Here is a 13947-nt window from a genome sequence, read left to right on the forward strand (position 1 = left end):
AGTCTGGCTGTAGCAGACACTGAGCCTATGTCAGTGTGTTGTGGCCAGGATCCCCACTGATTGCAGCGGATCCACGCCGCTGCTAGGGCCCCGGGCCGGGACGCAGTGGAGTGGGTGGGCCTGCGTCCCCCCTGCCACCCCCTACTCACGGGTGGCAGTCTCCCCCTCACCCCACCACTCCGGCGTAGAAGCCAGGACTTACCTGTTGCTGCCCAGCCCTGAGCTAGGGCTTGGGCTTTACAAACTGAATTGCTGCTCAGCCCGGCCTGAGGGTCTGAGCCCTGTACCTGTTGCTGCCCCGCCCTGAGCTAGGGCTTGGGGCTTTACAAACTGAACTGCTGTGTTTGTGCTCAGCCCCTGCCTGAGGGTCTGAGCCACTGAACTGCTGGGTGTTTGCTCAGCCCCTGCCTGAGGGTCTGAGCCACTGAACTGCTGTGTGTTTGCTCAGTCCCTGCCTGAGGGTCTGAGCCCCTGAACTGCTGTGTGTGTTTGCTCAGCCCTGCCTGAGGGTCTGAGCCCCGGAACTACTGTTTGTCTGTTCAGCCCCTGCCTGAAGGTCTGAGCCCAGGGCTACTGCCTGTTGCCCCGCCCCGATCTAGGGCGTGGACTTTAAGACTGAACTGCTACTCAGCCCCCTGTAGTGAGGCGGCCTGGGTCCCAGGCACCCCGAAGGCGAAGAGCGACCCCTCACCTGACAAGGGGACCCGTACACGGACCCTTACAGATGGGTTTTTTTAAAGATGGGAGCGATACTAGAGAATGTTTGCATTGTGAGGGGAAAGAACTAGAGGAGAGTGAGAGGCTAAGAAGAAGAGTAAGGGAGAGGATGAGAGTTGGCACAAGGGAGATCAGGGGATGGGATGGGATGAGAATCATCGGAGGGGGTTACAGGAGGAAAGCAGATAAACTTACGTGCCTGTGACGGGGAGAAGGAGAGAACTGAAGGAGAGGAAGGAGTAAGAAAAAGTCTGTTGTAATAATTGGGCCTAGAAATCTACCCTAATTGTAAGCTCAATTTTGAAAAGTGAATAAAAGTTAATAAAGTGTCACAATAACCTATAACAATAAATGTTGATGAGAAAAGATGCAGAATTAGTCCGAACAAAAAGGCCAGCTGATATAACTCAGGGATCACACCTGGTTAACAGGAAAAGTGTAACCAGAAATGAACAGACCATAATTGGCTTGTTGGAAATCAAGCCTAATTGGTGGATGAAATAATGAACGGATAGGCTATTCCACACACCACTCTCCTTTGTAAGTCCTCAAAAAGAGGCTTTGTGGGGGAAGCTGGTGACCACAAGGCTATCTGACTGGAAAATGAGAGAAGGAGAAGGAACAAGTGTCACCATGATGGCTGCCACTCTCACCATCTCCTGGAGCCCATGACTTTCTTTGCCCTAATCCTAAGAGATGTTTTTACCAGATAGGGCCAGAAAGAGGAATACAGATGATGCTGCCACCTTCACCAGCTCTGGCTAAATCCTGAACTCTATCTGGGATGTGAAACTTTGTGTCTTGCTCCCCCATGTGTCCTTTTCCTTCCTTATTTATTTTCTTTCTTACCTCCCTCCTTATTCCTTCTGTCTAATAAGAGTCTGGGCTTCACCAATCAAGACTGTCTTTTTTGCAACACTGCTGTAAACATGTGACCAGAAGACAACTAAAAGCAATGCTGCAAACAGCCTCAGGCTAGTACAACTGGCTAATAAGACCATGCCCTATCCTTATGTTTTTCCAGCAGCAAGGTTGCAAGTAAGAGTCAACACCAGAGACAGAATCTGTATTTTCAATCTTTGCTATTGTTATTTCTTCCTTTTTATGAGTGTTTGTCCAGTTTTGCTTTCTAGGAAACGGGATTGGACTTCAGCAATGACAGTTCTAGCCCTTCTCAACTAACTTATTCTCTTTCCCCCACAAGAATAGTTATATACCATCTTTAATATAATTTAAGAGACTGTCAGACAAGAGGGTTTTTTTTCTTCTAAAAAACTTTTTCCAGCTAAAGGGAAGGGAACAAGGGATGCTGTTAAAATCAAAATCTCCCTTAATACTTTACATTTCAAATACTATAACAGTTTTCCCTTCTTTTCTGTATATTTAATAAAAGACAAAAAGGATTTTTAACAGTGTGTATGCCAGGGCTCTAAACAGCCTGAGATCTCTGTATACCAAACCCTGAACCTTGTTTAAAACTGTTTAATTTTGGACAGTGGCAAGGTCATGTTAATACCTTTTTCTTTCTGGGCCCATAACTTCCTTCTACATTAATACAAAAGGTCACATCATATTTTGCCAAATGTCTCTTGGAATAAATCAGTGAGATTGTGTGCAAAGTAGCGGAAGCAGGAAGAGAGGAGAGACTGAGGAGTCAGAGATGGTGAAAAGGCAGGTCAGTTTGCAGGTGTGGGATTTAATGAAATTAGAGCAGTATTGTTGTTTAGCTAAGAAGAATGGCGAAGAGAACAAATCTGAAGAAGAGAACAAATGTGTAGTGGAGGAAATAATGAAATTTTAACTAGAGATACTCAGCAGCTCAGGTGAAGCAGATGTTGGGTCTGAGCCAGGGCTGGGGCTTGGCAAGGCAAGTCTTGAGATGGGAGAGAGGAGCAAACGAGCTAAGGGTGGAGTAGAGTGAAGAATGGAGAAAATTAACCACCATGCAATGCAAAAAGGGAAGAAAGCAGAAGGAGGAGAGAGGGCTGATGGACTGGAAATCATAGAAAAGCTGAGTGAAAGGTTGGAAAGGAGAGGGGCTGATGGGTGATACTGAAAGAGACCAGGAGATAGTTGGAGGCAGGGGAACTCAGCAACAGAGATCAGAGAGAGAGAGAGAAGTGCTTGGTGAAGACTAAATCAAGTCTTTTGGAGAGTGGGAACCAGGGCTGCAGGTTGAATGAAGACGCGAGAGCAAGGAAAAATGCAGCTAATGAGTTGGATGGGTCATCACTGAGGATGAGTGTGGGAGATTGTAAGAGGAAGAAAGAACCAGGAGTTGAAATCAGAGAGAAAGATTGATGGGGAGAATTTGGCTGGATGGTAGATTACAGCAACACTGACAGGGAGAGGAGAGTCAGATGAAGTGGTGTTCAAATGAATGGGAAGGGAGAGTTTGGAACAACAGGAATAGAAGAGAAGAAGCCTAAATCCCATAGATGCTAGAACTAGATGCTTGAAGTAGTAACAACCACCCAAACACATGGCTTCCGCCTTCAGCACCCCCACTATAAAAATTGTTCCAGCACCACTGCCAACACCCCCATCATAGTTTGATCATGGGTGGGGAGTGAGAGAGGCCTCCACAAGAGAAGCAGTGTCAGACAAAGGGATCCAGGTCTCTGTGAGAGCCAGGAGCTGGAGGGAGCAAGATATGAAGAGGTCATGGATGGTTATGATCTCTTGAGATCATACTGAATAGGGAAAATGTGATGAAATGGTTTAGAGTTGTATGAAGAATGTAAAAAAGAGGTGAGGGGAATGTGGAATCTAGATTTATGTTGGCACAGAAAGGGGAGATTGGGGTGGAGAAGGGAATAGATTGCATCATATTTTTCCTATTCATTAAAATATTTATTAGACAAGTTTCAGCTCAGAAGGCATTTTCCCAACAAGTTACAAATTTCTCATAATAAAGAATTACAAAGGAAAGCCTGAAAGACCCTGGTTGGCAATGGCGCTACTGAGCAACACTATAATAAATATCCTTTTAGTTCATGTTACCAGGTTCTCCCACAATTTAAGCTATGAAGGTTATAGCTGAACTTGGCAGTACAGCTTCCATTCCACAGACTGACTGATTTACAAAGTGTTCCAGCCGATCTACGTAAATCCCACTCTAGTAAACAACAACAATAGGCCTTAAAAAGAGCAAAGGTAAATTGGACTTTAAAATAGAAACCAAAAGCATGATTTGTGTGAGTATTTCGAGTTATCATTGCCTTCCCATCAAATGTTAATTGATTGATAAGTATATACGGACATGGAATATTCCTAAATATTTGCAGGGTTTAACTATTTAACTATTCGTGTTAATAAACATTTGTGGGAAGATCTAAGTGATTATACCCAGGATATTTTTGTCTGAAAAATCACTAGATAAAAATCAGTTGTAAACATTATTAATTACATTAATCAGAATAAAGGTGACATGGCCTGTGCACACTGAGTTCTCTTGCTGCAATAAGACCACTAGAGCACATTTGGAAGGGCATGCTCAGATTTCTTGATTGCTTAAAATAAAGGCTGGGTTTGTCTATTGATAATGCAGTCTATTTATTTTTAAATACCAAAACACTAAAGAAGCAATTTCCAACCAGTCTAAAATTAGTTTCTAAGGTCTGAAGCAATTCCAATGAATCAGAGGGGTAGCCGTGTTAGTCTGGTTCTGTAGAAGCAGCAAAGAATCCTGTGGCACCTTATAGACTAACAGACGTTTTGCAGCATGAGCTTTCGTGGGTGAATACCCACTTCTTCGGATGTAAGCAGTGGATGCTTGCATCCGAAGAAGTGGGTATTCACCCACGAAAGCTCATGCTGCAAAACGTCTGTTAGTCCATTAGGTGCCACAGGATTCTTTGCTAATTCCAATGAAGGCACCCCTCACCCATTCTTGTAGATTCCCACTGAAGTTAATGGGGTGCCAGTTGTAGGAGTGGACACACATCTATTTACGTTCAATTATTGGTCAGAAGGAGGCTTAGATACCTCATGTATATAAATATTTTATGTGACTTTCACGTTTAGAGGTTGTAACTGAAAATGTAGTCCTTTACTTTTTTATGGACAAATGCATCCAACGATCACTGACACAAACAAGCATTATGCAAGGTTAAGGAGAGAAGAATAGCCCAGTTTTGGAGTCCTAAAAAGGTTATGGTAATGACAAGAATTCATGGAAAACTACATTTTAATATGCTGTTAATTGTCAAGATAGACAATATTTCCATATTTGATAAAGGAAACCCGTGAGCAGGTATGGAGGTAGCCTTAAAACCCATCTTAAAAAAATGTAGTACTCATGGAAGTTGCTTGTGTGACAGTCCTTCAGCTCTTGCTCCACATCCCCCAACTAATATGCCTCAGTCCTGAGGAGGAAAGGCCACTTTTAGGGATCAGAGGATCTAAACCTGTTCAGTCTTTGGCTTCTCTATTGACACAGCAAACAAAGGTACCACAACAGGTGATGGGTTTTGTGACATGAACACACTTGCTCACTAGAAATTAGTCTGACATTTCAGAAAGGCCACCAAGGACTCTTCAAATAGTTTGTGCGAGTCATTTGCAATTTGGGCTGGAGCAAACCACTGATTTAGCTGTAAAAAGCTCCCTATCCTATTACCAATCATTTGTGCAATCACCTGCAAAATGGATATGAATCCATGAAAATCTGAAAGCCATTTATATTAAAAAGATTAAACATAGGTGTGAGGAAACATTTATTTATTCCATGTTAATTGCCTTAATTATACGTACTGATTCAAAATGCTTTAGAAATGATATTCCCTATGCATTTGCTGTACTCTATCAGTCACAGACATACTCCAGTCTCACAAGATAATTCTTTCTAAGACTAAAGGAAAATGACTTTGATTCTTCAATTTATAGATCTCCTTTCTGGCATATGGATTCTGATGGCACAAACAATGAATTACATGTTGGGTAATCAGTGTAGCCATTCTATCATACAAATATCATCCGGAGACACGAAGCACATCCATCCACCACCAAGATGATAAAGAAGCTGGTACATAACCAGATGACACGCTGTTTGTTCCTGAGCTCCACGGGAGCAGGACAGGGAGCTCAGGAAGCCCCAGTGATAAAGATATAAGTTAAACTGCTCATGATCACAACTATTTCAAATTTGATGACAATATATATCTCCAGATCAGTGGCACCGCTATGGGCACCAGCATGGCCCCACAATATGCCAACATTTTTATGGCTGACCTGGAACAACGCTTCCTCAGCTCCCGTCCACTCACGCCCCTTCTCTACCTACGCTACATTGATGACATCTTCATCATCTGGACCCATGGGAAGGAGACTCTGGAAAAATTCCACCACGATTTCAACAGCTTCCACCCCACCATCAACCTCAGCCTGGACCAATCTACACGGGAGGTCCACTTCCTAGACACTACGGTGCAAATAATTGATGGTCACATTACCACCACCCTATACCGAAAACCTACCGACCGCTATGCCTACCTTCATGCCTCCAGCTTCCATCCCGGGCACACCACAAGATCCATTGTCTACAGCCAAGCACTGAGGTACAACCGCATCTGCTCTAACCCCACAGACAGAGACCAACACCTACAAAATCTCCACCAAGCTTTCTCAAAACTACAGTACCCGCAAGAGGAAATAAGGAAACAGATCAACAGAGCCAGACGTGTACCCAGAAGCCTCCTACTGCAAGACAAACCCAAGAAAGAAACCAACAGGACTCCACTGGCCATCACATACAGTCCCCAGCTAAAACCCCTCCAGCGCATCATCAGGGATCTACAACCCATCCTGGAGAATGATCCCACACTTTCACAGGCCTTGGGTGGCAGGCCAGTCCTCGCCCACAGACAACCTGCCAACCTGAAGCATATTCTCACTAGTAACTGCACACCGCACCATAGTAACTCTAACTCAGGAACCAATCCATGCAACAAACCTCGATGCCAACTCTGCCCACATATCTACACCAGCGACACCATCACAGGACCTAACCAGATCAGCCACACCATCACCGGTTCATTCACCTGCACGTCCACCAATGTAATATATGCCAACATATGCCAGCAATGCCCCTCTGCTATGTACATCGGCCAAACTGGACAGTCTCTAAGGAAAAGGATAAATGGACACAAATCAGATATTAGGAATGGCAATATACAAAAACCTGTAGGAGAACACTTCAACCTCCCTGGCCACACAATAGCAAATCTTAAGGTGGCCATCCTGCAGCAAAAAAACTTCAGGACCAGACTTCAAAGAGAAACTGCTGAGCTCCAGTTCATCTGCAAATTTGACACCATCAGCTCAGGATTAAACAAAGACTGTGAATGGCTTGCCAACTACAGAACCAGTTTCTCCTCCCTTGGTTTTCACTCAACTGCTAGAACAGGGCCTCATCCTCCCTGATTGAACTAACCTCGTTAGCTCTAGCTTGCTTCTTGCTTGCATATATAAACCTGCCCCTGGAAATTTCCACTACTTGCATCCGAAGAAGTGGGTATTCACCCACGAAAGCTCATGCTGCAAAACGTCTGTTAGTCTATAAGGTGCCACAGGATTCTTTGCTGCTTCTACATGATCACAACGTATCCTGTTGTAACATAAAAGGATCTTTTGAGTCATATAGTTGTTCTGAAAAGAGTGAGAGAGCTAATCCAGAGAGATTAGGGGATGGAGATATGAGTAGTCTATCACCCAAGCAATGTGCCATGATCAATCCAAAATGTAGTCCTGCATCACCTTTTGATGCTGTTCGACAAGTGCAATAATTAGGGCATTGTTTATAGGTAAGATTGGTTCATATGGACCAAATCTTTCTCTTTCTCTAGGACCTATAACCAACATTATCACATACTGTGTTTTCCACAGGGCCATTTCAACTGTTTACATACCATTACTCTGCATAATTAATTATGGTAAGTGTGAGCATGTCTATGTCTGGACCTGATAAAATTCTAGAAAAAAAATATTTATCATTAGGCAACATGACTTATGTAATAATTTTATTATATGATAGAAAATAAAGCCAATACCCCCAACATAATGAGATCTGATCACATCCTTTTCCATTAAAACACATGTAATATTTCTTAGTATTGCAGAATTATAAAATGAATACCAATTTTCTTTAGCATTAATTTATTTGGTTTTATGCTTTCTGAAATTATTTCTTTGTATACTAATAAGCTGGTACACAAAATAGACATTTGGATTGCAGAATATTGTAGTTAGAATGTAATCTGAAGCTAATGTCTGATGCTGCAAATTCCAGGGTTGCGATCTTGACCTAGATGATAGCAGTTTAAAAAGGGAACTAGGTTGTTCAGGGACAGCATGTGCTCACAGTGGTGTTACAGAAACTTATACATAAAAATATCAAGTCTATAATAGTATTAACTCCTCTTCTCTGCAGAGTTACTTGGGCAAAACCTACACATTATTAAAATTACAAATGTTTCTTTAAAATCTGGATTTTTCTAAAAACCCGTAGAGTTTGTGTTCATGTTCAGTATCTTTTAGTAATAGTAATAAGCCTCATAGAAATATGGAGAAAGAAAAAAATTGATAACAAAGGCAGAACATGCTCCAAGACTAAATTGCTTTGCATTCTTCCCACAACAGACCAACTACACACAAGCCCAGAGAATCCAGAAGTCCATAATGGCAGCAGTACAATATATTACTGTCCTATCTCATAAATAGACACTCTTAAATTGTCCTAAAGATCTTCTACTTATTTACTTTTGTAAATTACAAAGTTTTAGAAAGACAGCCCTCCAGTGCTGATTATTTAAATTATATTGATAGGAATGGAGGATGAAATTCTGGCCTCACTAAATCAGTGGGACTTCTGTGAATTCAATGGGACCAGGATTTCAACTGCAGGATTTGCAGAACATTCAGAATATGTGTGGTCTACCAGCCCCCTGTTGTGCTTCCACTTTGATGTTGCTATGGGACTGTATAACAGAATAGAACAGAATATTGGAGATATTATTTTTCTTTTTGTAGTCAACCACCAGTATTTCTCCTTCCACATACTATACTTGCAGTGGTGTCCTCATCTAAACAGATGACCAGGTGCTGTAAAGATGTAGCTTCACTGAAATCAAGGAACATAGCTGATTTACACCAACTAAGGAATTTACACCAGCTAAGGAATTGTTAAGTAATCATACAGAATTACTATATATTCAGCAGCAAAAGTCAGTTCACCCACTTATCATCCAAGAATGGTCAGCCATTCAAGACCAATGGTTTGCTTATAATGGGACTTTTTAAAAATTGCTGCTATAGAACAATAAGTATATCACAGGTTGTGTTTAGGTATCACATGCTCTGGGGTTTTGTGAGGTATCATTCAGAGAGATAGCTGGCTGACATTTTAAACCCCAACATTTTCCCAGAGAAACATGAGGTTTTGACAGACATTTTTCATGCGAAATTTTTTATTTCAACTAAAATTTCAGAAATTTTTCAGCGAAATATTTGATTTCAAATTGGCATTTCAGCATTTTGAAATTCCTAAAATCTCAAAACTGCATATGTTCATCTATTTTGACTTTGTCCCATTTCAGGTTCAAAACATATACTAAAATAGTGGAATTTGCTGGAGGATATAAAATCTATTTTCAAAACAGCTCTGTTTCAGAATGCAAGAGATTTAAAATAGACATCCCCAAAAACCCAGCAGAAGGCCTCAGCTGGGTCCCTTCTGATGCTATTTGAAAGGCAGAGGGGAGCAGTTACGAGGAGGCACCCAGCCCTGGCAATAGACCAGCATGTCTGATGACCTTACTGATATTCTTAGCTCTGCGCTGCCAGGTTGTCAATTTCATATTCTGTACACTGTGAAAGGCAAACTGCACTCTGAGGTGTACGTTCTCAGAGCACATGAAATTTAAAATTGACTATGTGATCTAATGAGTGCGCATTTAAATAACCACACTATTTTGTTTATTTAAACACACAAAAGCAGCCAGATATGGTCCCCCTAACAACAGACTGTCCTCACCTTATAGAGTTTCACATCCCAGGAATGAACCTATGACTCACTCTCAGCTGCCAAACATTACAATATGTATATGTATTCCATATCCAGTACAACAGCAGTCACCATTTAAAACTTATAGGATGCCACATAAGCAACATTACCTCAATATCTGCAATATTTCCTGGGTATTGATTAGATTATGGATAGGGTATATTGCAAATTCTGAAACATCATTAACAAAGGCAAAATACCCCCTAAGCACCCCCCCCCAGAGTAGAGTTGGTAAGAGCAATCACCATACAGCATATGTGCAAATATAACAATATATTCATAATAAAATATTAGTTATATCTGATAACCCAATTCTGCAGTTTTTACTCTGGTAAAATCTCAGTGCCCAATATTGTGTGTCACTACTCCGACTAAAGCCAGCATCAGTTTTCTTTGAGTAAAGACTGTATGACTGTGCCTTTGGGGTATAACTATATATATATAAATCTTAAGTATTGTAAACTTTTAGTTCATGGGGTTTGATTCTGTTCAATCATACATTCAATTAATATCCCGCCTTCTTATATTCTTGTAAGATTCAAAATGACATGATTATTTGTTAGTTTCACTTGATTTATACTGTTTTTGAACATTATTTTATTGTAGAAATTAAATGTGTTTTTGTATCAAGCTGAGATACAAAAGTATATAAACAAACTATCCAGGCATTTTAGATAGGCTGGTAATTGTCTTCTAATGGACTCCTGTCAAAAGGAAGTTTTCTATTTGATGGAGTAAATTAAAAATCTGTGATTTTTGTTACAGCATACAGAAAATATTTTATTCACAGATTTTTTATTAACATGATTTTCTATTTTCCATCAGTATAAAATTATTTTCATTATTATGTATTTTATATAAACATGTTTTTGAAATGCAAAATGGTTATTTGAAATTCAGCACAGAAGGCAGACAACTGATAAGACACAAAAGACTCCAGTTTTAGTGTTCACTGATCTTCTAGCTCCAGTATATATTCATTTGTTCCTAACTCTTAGTGCAGTATTTACTAATGTTGTTGGACTGGAACACTTTGTTTTTATTCACCTTTATTATAAAATATATCTACATCTAATTTCCTAGGCAATTTCACATCAATCCAAGAGTCTTGAGGCAAGACATTTGGGGAAGGCATATGAGGCAGCTGAAAAACAATCTCCTGCTTTATACTCACATTGCATAAATCTAATAGCTATTTGAGTCATTTTAGGTGCCCATCAAAACAGAGCCATTGAATGGGGCTCACTCAGATGATCATTTTCAACTTATAATTACAGTTTTTCCACTTGAAAGCATGGAGAAGGAAGCATGAAAAAAAACCCATTGCAGCATCGTTAACTAGAGAAGTCATCCGCAAGAAAGTTTCAATCAGTGAGATGTGCCAAAAGGTGGTGTGACTGAAATCTAGGTGACTAAAAGCTATCACCCTATCCAACACACTAAAAGAAACATGAGAAGGCAAGAGCATTTTGTAACTCCTTTAAAGCTATCTCTGCCTGGGCAAACTGATCAGCTTAATATCCATGTGGTGAGTCACTTTTACAAAGCAGGCTATATTAAAAAAGTGGTTCCTAAAGCCAAAAGGAAGAATAAGATAAGAAGATGTGAACTAGGATAACAGATTGTGTTATTCTGATACTTGTAACTCATCTACATCGCATTGTTTTTCAAGTGCTGTACTTGCCATATGCTTTTGTCTGAGGAAACCTTTAGCATGTTCTTTGCCAGCTGGCTCAAATCTAAAAAGTTGTACAGCTTTCAGACAGAAATATGAAAGTCAACATCATCTGCAAACAGCAGTCGGGTATTATCTTCACATATCACCAACATATGGATTAGCAAAACACAGATCATTGGTCAAACAATTATTTGTCAACAACAGTCATACTGAAATCGATTGTTGCTATTTCTAGAACACCTTTATAGAAAGGGTACACTGTGACAATCAGAAGTTCATGGAAAAGTGAGATTTCACTAAATCATTTAAGATGAGCCCCAAATGGGGGGGGAACATTTACTTTATATCTCTTACAAAAACAAACATTAAATAAGTTTGAACTTAAATAGATATCACATTTGTAGTATCACATGAGATGACTTTAGCTGCCTGTCTACTTAAGAGTAAATAATGTATTTGAGAGAGAATGTGTTGACCACATTCTTGAATTTCCTTTATCCTTTTTAGATGTGAACTACACCCCAATAATGATATGTTGATCACTAGAAGGATATTCTTTAAAAAAAAAATCAAGCAATACATTCTGTGACCCCTTTCTTTCCATACTCTGTTCACTGGTTGTTCCAGTAGTGGCAGCTTAAATAATGGGACTACAAAGTGACTTATCCCCTTAGTTACAAAACTATGTTTAAGTTCCTGTAATCATAAATAACACTGGGCCTGAGCAAAAGTCCACTGAAGTCAGTATGAGTCTTTCACTTGACTTTAATGGGCTTTGGATGAGGCCCTTAATTAAGAAACCTACAGCCTGCTGGAGAATTTCATACGAAATTAAGCACATCAGGCAATGAACGGGAGAAGTTAAGAGAAAAAATCCAGTATGTGCCCAATGTAACATCAGATTGCATATATATGAAAAATAGAACTAGTGAGGGATTATTGTTTGCAAAGAGCATAGTAATGTTCTTTAAGTAACCAATATTCATTTTTCAATTATGAAAAAATACAAAATTCAAAGGTTACAAGAAGATTCCCTAGTTTACTTGGGAATAAGAATGAATAACACAAATAAAACTTTCTGATAGACAGTACAACTACCCATCATCTTAGTGTAAGCACAGTCAGGATGAGCTCTACCCTGACATCCAGTGGTGAATTGTGGTGAGTTGTGGAAAAAAACTTCAGGGGCACACCCACCCCACCTAGCATGAGCCCACAGCGGCCCAAATGGTCACTTTGGCTGCTGTGGGATCCCCAGTTTCTCTGTTATTGGGGCAGGAAGAATAAAGTGTTGTTACCCTGATTATGTGAATCAAGGCCAGTGGAACTGTTTTATGACAGAGGGACTCACGATCAACTAAGTTGCACTCGCTAGACAGGGGACATGGGTTCCAAAACCCAGTGAAAATAGAGAGGCTGGGACAAGTATTTGTACCTGATGGGATGGGCCTCTTTTGAGGGCGTGAAACACCAATTGCACCTCCTCCTCTCTCCACTGTTGAATAGTAGAGCTAATTTTGATTCCATTAAGAGTCTAATTATAGGCTGCTGTGCTGAATGCACTTTGGGCCAATGGTGCATCAGTGCTGGGGCTCCCCTACTACAAGCAGAAATCACTAAGAGCTAAAATCACTAAAGAGCTAAAATTACTAAGGGCTGAGATCTCTGAGTGCTGCATTAACTAGTGGGGGAGCCTAAAGATATATTGCTAAGCGGCTGGCAGAGCGGAGCCGTTTGTGGGACGGTGGGAGCGGCCCATGGGACGGCGAGCGGAGCAGAGCTGAGCAGTTTGCGGGACGGTTGGTGCGGCCCACGGGACAGCGAGTGGAGTGAAGCGGGGCAGAGTGGAGCAGTTCGTGGGACAGCTGGAGCGGCTCATGGGACGGCTGGTGGAGTGGAGCAGCTCGTGGTGAAGGCTGCAGCAGAACCCCACGGAGTGGCAGGGCAGTCGGCCTCGCACCACGTAACACCTCGCGTGCCCCTTTCTTCTCCCCCCCCCCATTTCCACCCAGCTGGGAGAGGGGGTTAGAACTCTGCAGATAAACTTTTGAACTCTGGGGCTGCACTGACCAGGGACAGAGACTTTTGGGTTGTTGGACTTTTGGGTGATTTTTGGGTTGCTGGACTCAAGAGACTTTTGGGACTTTGGAGTGATCTTTTGAGTGGCTGGACTTAAGACCTTGAGGGGAAAAGGATACTGCCAAACTTACTTGGGGGTGGGTCTTTTCCTCGTGGTTTGTGTTATGAATCCTTTTTGTGGTGTTCCCCTAACATAATGCCTCTTTGTTTCCCTCTTTTATAAAAGGATTTTGCCACACTCAGACTCCGTGCTTGCGAGAGGGGAAGTATTGCCTCCTAGAGGCACCCAGGGGGTGGTATGTAATTGTCCCAGGTCACTGGGTGGGGGCTCAAGCCGGTTTTGCATTGCATTATTAAAACAGAACCCCTAGATACTGAACCCGGCCCTTGTTGCTGCCAACTCAGAGGGGCA

The 13947-nt window shown here is 41.3% G+C and overlaps 1 protein-coding gene and 1 long non-coding RNA gene across 10 annotated transcripts in view; one reads left to right on the forward strand and one right to left on the reverse strand.

Annotated features, from left to right (window-relative positions):
- PRKG1 (protein kinase cGMP-dependent 1) overlaps nt 1–13947 on the reverse strand; it is a 924943-nt gene that overhangs the window by 158862 nt on the left and 752134 nt on the right. The gene's annotated exons all lie outside the window — the stretch shown is intronic.
- Nucleotides 1–13947, forward strand: part of LOC123374330 — a 30186-nt gene that overhangs the window by 184 nt on the left and 16055 nt on the right. The window lies entirely within an intron of this gene.

The sequence above is a fragment of the Mauremys mutica genome, chromosome 7, assembly GCF_020497125.1.
Source record: "Mauremys mutica isolate MM-2020 ecotype Southern chromosome 7, ASM2049712v1, whole genome shotgun sequence".
NCBI classification, from domain to species: domain Eukaryota; kingdom Metazoa; phylum Chordata; order Testudines; family Geoemydidae; genus Mauremys; species Mauremys mutica.